Raw genomic sequence first — 6,050 nt, 5'->3', positions numbered from 1 at the left:
ATCTGCAAACAGTGACAATTTTACTTCTTCTTTCCAATTTGGATTCCTTTTATTTCTTTTTCTTCTCTGATGGCCATGTCTAGGACTTCCAAAACTATGTTGAATAATGCTGGCAAGAGTGGACATCCTTGTCTTGTTCCTGATCTTAGTGGAAATGTTTTCAGTTTTTCACCATTGAGAATGATGTTTGCTGTGGGTTTGTTGTACATGGACTTTATTGTGTTGAGGTAGGTTCCCTCTATGCCCACTTTCTTGAAAGTTTTTATCATAAATGGGTGTTGAATTTTGTCAAAAGCTTTTTCTGCATCTATTGAGATGATCATATGGTTTTTATTCTTCAATTTGTTACTATGGTACATCACATTGATTGATTTGCATATATTGAAGAATCCTTACATCCCTGGGATAAATCTCACTTGACCATGGTGTATGATTCTTTTAATGTGTTGCTGGATTGTGTTTGCTAGTATTTTGTTGAGGATTTTTGCATCTATATTCATCAATGATATTGGTCTGTAATTTTATTTTTTTGTAATATCTCTGTCTGGTTTTGGTATCAGGGTGATGGTGGCCTCGTAGAATGTGTTTGGGAGTGTTTCTTTCTCTGCAATTTTTTGGAAGAGTTTGAAAGGATGGGTGTTAGCTGTTCTCTAAATGTTTGATAGAATTCACTTGTGAAGCCATCTAGTCCTGGACTTTTGTTTGTTGGAAGATTTTAAATCACAGTTTCAATGTCATTATTTGTGAAAGATCTGTTCATATTTTCTATTTCTTCCTGGTTCAGTCTTGGAAGCTTATACCTTTCTAAGAATTTGTCCATTTCTTCCAGGTTGTCCATTTTATTGGCATAGAGTTGCTTGTAGTAATCTCTCATGATCCTTCGGACTTCTGCAGTGTCAGATGTTACTTCTCCTTTTTCATTTCTAATTTTATTGATTTGAGTCCTCACCCTCTTTTTCTTGATGAGTCTGGCTAGAAGTTTATCAACTTTGTTAATCTTCTCAAAGAACCAGCATTTAGTTTTATTGAGCTTTGCTATTGTTTTCTTTGTTTCTATTTCATTTACTCCTCCTCTGATCTTTATGATTTCTTTCCTTCTACTAACTTTGGGTTTTGTTTGTTCTTCTTTCTCTAGTTCCTCTAGGTGTAAGGTTAGATTGTTTATTTGAGATGTTTCTTGAGGTAGGGTTGTATTGCTATAAACTTCTCTTAGAACTGCTTTTGCTGCATCCCTTAGGTTTTGGATCGTCGTACTTTCATTGTCATTTGTCTCTAGATATTTTATGATTTCCTCTTTGATTTCTTCAGTGATTTCTTGGTTATTTAGTTACATATTGTTTAGCCTCCATGTGTTTGTGTTTTTTACATGTTTTCTCCCTGTAATTGTTTTCTAATCTCATAGTGTTGTGGTCAGAAAAGATGCTTGATATGATTTCAATTTTCTTAAATTTACCAAGCTTTGATTTGTGACCCAAGATGTGATCTATCCGGGAGAATGTTCCATGTGCACTTGAGAAGCAAGTGTAATCTGCTGTTTTTGGATGGAATATCCTATAAATATCAATTAAATCTATCTGGTCTATTGTGTCATTTAAAGCTTGTGTTTCCTTATTAATTTTCTGTCTGGGTGATCTGTCCATTGGTGTAAGTGAGGTGTAGATGCCCCCCGCTATTATTGTTACTGTCGATTTCCCCCTTTATTGCTGTTAGCAGTTGCCTTATGTATTGAGGTGCTCCTATGTTGGGTGCATATATATTTATAACTGTTATATCTTATTCTTGGATTGATCGCTTGATCATTATGTAATGTCCTTTCTTGTCTCATGTAACATTCTTTATTTTAAAGTCTATTTTATCTGATATGAATATTGCTACTCCAGCTTTCTCTTGATTTCCTTTTGCATGTAATATCTTTTTCCATCCTCTCACTTTCAGTCTGTATGTGTCCCTAGTTCTGAAGTGGGTCTCTTATAGACAGCATATGTATGGGTCTTGTTTTTGTATACATTCTGCAAGCCTGTGTCTTTTGGTTGGCGAATTTATTCCATTCACATTTAAGGTAATTATTGATATGTATGTTCCTATTACTATTTTCTTAATTGTTTGGGGCTTGTTTTTGTAGGTCCTTTTCTTCTCTTGTATTTCCCACATAGAGAAGTTCCTTTAGCATTTATTGTAGAGCTGGTTTGGTGGTGTTAAATTATCTTAGCTTTTGCTTGTCTTTAAAACTTTTGATTTCTCCATCCAATCTGAATGAGATCCTTGCCAGATAGAGTAATCTTGGTTGTACGTTCTTCCCTTTCATCACTTTAAATATATTGTGCCACTGCCTTCTGGCTTGTAGACTTTCTGCTGAGAAATCATCTGTTAACCTTATGCAAGTTTCCTTGTATGTTGTCGTTTTTCCCTGGTTGCTTTCAATAATTTTTCTTGGTCTTTAATTTCTGTCAACTTGATTACCATGTGTCTCAGTATGTTTATCCTTAGGTTTATCCTGCCTGGGACTCTCTGTGCTTTCTGGACTTGGGTAGCTATTTCCTTTCCTATGTTCAGGAAGTTTTCGACTATAATCTCTTCAAATATTGTCTCAGGTCCTTTCTCTCTCACTTCTCCTTCTGGGACCCTATAATGTGAATGTCGGTGCGTTTAATGTTGTCCCAGAGGTCTCTTGGGCTGTCTTCATTTCTTTTCATTCTTTTTTCTTTATTCTGTTCCATGGCAGTGAATTCCACCATTCTGTCTTCCAGGTCACTTATCCTTTCTTCTGCCTCAGTTATTCTGCTATTGATTCCTCCTTGTGATTTTTTTCATTTCAGTTATTGTATTGTTCATCTCTGTTTGTTTGTTCTTTAATTCTTCTAGGTGTTTGTTCTTTAATTCTTCTAGGTCTTTGTTAAACATTTCTTGCATCTTCTTGACCTTTGCCTCCATTCTTTTTCTGAGGTCCTGGATCATCTTCACTATCATTATTCTGAATTCTTTTTCTGGAAGGTTGCCTATCTCCACTTCATTTAGTTGTTTTTCTGGGGTTTTAACTTGTTTCTTCATCTGGTGCACAGTCCTCTGCCTTTTCATTTTGTCTATCTTTTTGTGAATATGGTTTTCATTCCACAGACTGCAGAATTGTAGTTCTTCTTGCTTCTGCTGTCGCGCTCTGGCGGATGAGGCTATCTAAGAGGCTTGTGCAAGCTTCTTGATGGAAGGGACTGGTGGTGGGTAGAGCTGGGTTTTGCTCTGGTGGGCAGAGCTCAGTAAAACTTTAATCTGCTTGTCTGCTGATGGGTTGGACTCGGTGCCCTCCCTGATGGTTGTTTGGCCTGAGGCTACACAGCACTGGAGACTACCCGGCTCTTTGTTGGGGCTAATGGTGGACTCTGGGAGGGCTCATGCCAAGGAGTACTTCCCAGAACTTCTGCTGCCAGTGACCTTGTCCCTGCGGTGAGCCACAGCCACCCCCCGCCTCTGCAGGAGACCCTCCAACACTAGCACATAGATCTGGTTCTTTCTCCTATGGGGGTCACTGCTCCTTCCCCTGGGTGTGCTCTCCAAGAGTGGAGTTTCTGTTTTTCCCAGTCCTGTCGAAGTCCTGCAATCAAATCCCATTAGCCTTCAAAGTCTGATTCTCTAGGAATTCTTCCTCCTGTTGCTGGACCCCCAGGTTGGGAAACCTGACATGGGGCTCAGAACCTTCACTACAGTGGGTGGACTTCTGTGGTATAAGTGTTCTCTAGTTTGTGAGACACCCACCCAGTGGTTATGGGATTTGATTTTATTGTGATTGCACCCCTCCTACTATCTCATTGTGGCTTCTCCTTTGTCTTTGGATGTGGGGTATCTTTTTTGGTGAGTTTCAGTGTCTTCCTGTCAATGATTGTTCAGCAGTTAGTTGTGATTCTGGTGCTCTCACAAGAGGGGTTGAGCACACATCCTTCTACTCCACCATCTTGAACCAATCTTAGGAAAACTCCAAACTCCAGAACTCCACACTCCAGAAGCCCTCCTTTGGACGTGTTCAGCTTTTGTCTTTATTTCACTTTTGTTTCTGAAGGATTGTTTTTAGGTTTTCAATTTTTTTCCCCCAGCACTTTGAAGATGTCATTCCATTGTCTTCTACCTTTCATATTTTCTTTGGAAAACTACACATTAATCTTATTATTGCTTCTTCAATTGTAATATATCTTCTGTATGATTTTAAGATTTTCTACTGTCTTTGGATTTAAGTTCTTTGACTAGAATATGCCTATGACATTTTTGCTTGGTTGGTTTGGTTTGTTTGTTCTTATTTATCCTACTTGGAGTTCACTGAAGTTCTTGAATCTGTACATCAATGTATTTCATCAATTTTGAAAAATTCTTGGCTCTAATTTCTTCAGATATGCCCTCTACCCCCATCTTCTCTCTCCTCTCTGGCTCTCCATTACAAGCATATTGGAGTTTTGATTGATCTCATCATTTGTGTTCTGTTCTTAAATTTTTTTGTTCTTTATTCTCTTTGTATTTCTATTTAGATATTTTCTATTGACTTTTCTTGAATTTTGCTAATTTTATAATCTATGTCCAATCTGCTGTTAAATCTGTCCAATGAGTTCCTAATTTCAGACACTGTATTTTCAGTCCTAGAATGTTTATTTGATTCCTTTTCTTTCCTCTTTCTTTTCAAGTAAAAAAAGGAAACTCAAGTTTATTTTTCATTTTCTTGGTAAATGGTGATACATGGGGGTTTTATGCAAAAATGAGCTACAGGCTCAACTTGGAAGCCCCAGCTCCAACCAATCATTTTCCATCAGTCCTCATCAGGAGGTAGTTCCAGAAGGAAATCTCCCTTCAAACAACATTCTCTGTTCCATTTGCAATGGAAATCTTTGAGCACTTCTTTTAACAGAAGATATAAGCTATTGTCCCTGCTTGTTTAAGCCTGTCCCATCTGTTAATAACAGCAGCATTTTCAGAATTGTCAATTCCCTCGGTTGGCCAGAGGAACCTGTTTTTTCAGCACATCCTCTTGTTTTAGTTAAAATTCATAATGCAGAAGATTAGTTATAACACAAAATCTCAAACATCTCCACTTCTGACATTGTACTACTAGTTTATTTCTGTTGTTACATTCCAGCTTCTCTGTTTTATTTGAAAAATATATAGACGTAAATTCATTTTTACATGTCTAAATTTCCTATTCAATATGCAGAAGTTGATGTATAGTTTTGTGTCTGTCCTGAGTGTGTGACCAGTGCTTAGATGCCACTATTGCACTTTATTCCTACAGCATTGTAGAAGCAAATCTACTCAAAGAAGTCCAAATTAAAACAAAATCTTCAAACTGAGCATTTAATCTTCAAATATTAGTTCCACCACAATAGTAAGAATTAGCACTACCACCCATTGACACCTTTTTATATCCAAGTATTATATGAGACATCTTACGGATACTGTCTCATCCTTTATCTGGGATAAAACTGAGCATGTGAAGGGGTAGTACTTTGCCAAGGTCCTATATCTGGAACATGGTGGGGCTGGGATTTCATCCTAGGTCTCTCAAACTCCAGATCCCACGTTTTTCCCCCTCTGTATCCCATGCTTCTGTCATGCCTTAATTTCCAAGAAAAATTTAACAATTCAAGCAAAATAACTTGAACTAACTGGAATATTAGATTTTTCATTTTCTTTCAAATCACAGTAATGTATCATTTTTTTTTCTCAGTTGACATTTTTACAAAGACAGTTTGCTCATACAAGTGACCCCTTCCCCATGAAAACTGCTGCTGTTTTTGAATTCTCAAGGGTAAACTACCCCATCTCTGATTCCCTCTAATGCCCCAGGACAGAAGCCCTGGCAGTCGCAACTAAAAAGGTTATTTGACCCCTCATTGTCTTAAGTGCCTGAGGCCAATAAAGTATTTGATGACAGACTTTTCTTATATTGTTTCCATCAGTGTTGAAATGCTAATGATTCTTTCTTCCCAGAAAAATTACCATAGTAAAAATTTACCATGTAACATTAATTACTCATGTTTATTGGTAGATTTGCTTCTAGCAAGAGCTCGATTAATTTG

The sequence above is a fragment of the Kogia breviceps genome, chromosome 1, assembly GCF_026419965.1.
Source record: "Kogia breviceps isolate mKogBre1 chromosome 1, mKogBre1 haplotype 1, whole genome shotgun sequence".
NCBI classification, from domain to species: Eukaryota; Metazoa; Chordata; class Mammalia; order Artiodactyla; family Physeteridae; genus Kogia; species Kogia breviceps.
The sequence above is the reverse complement of the archived record's forward strand: the minus strand, read 5'-3'. Positions refer to the sequence as shown.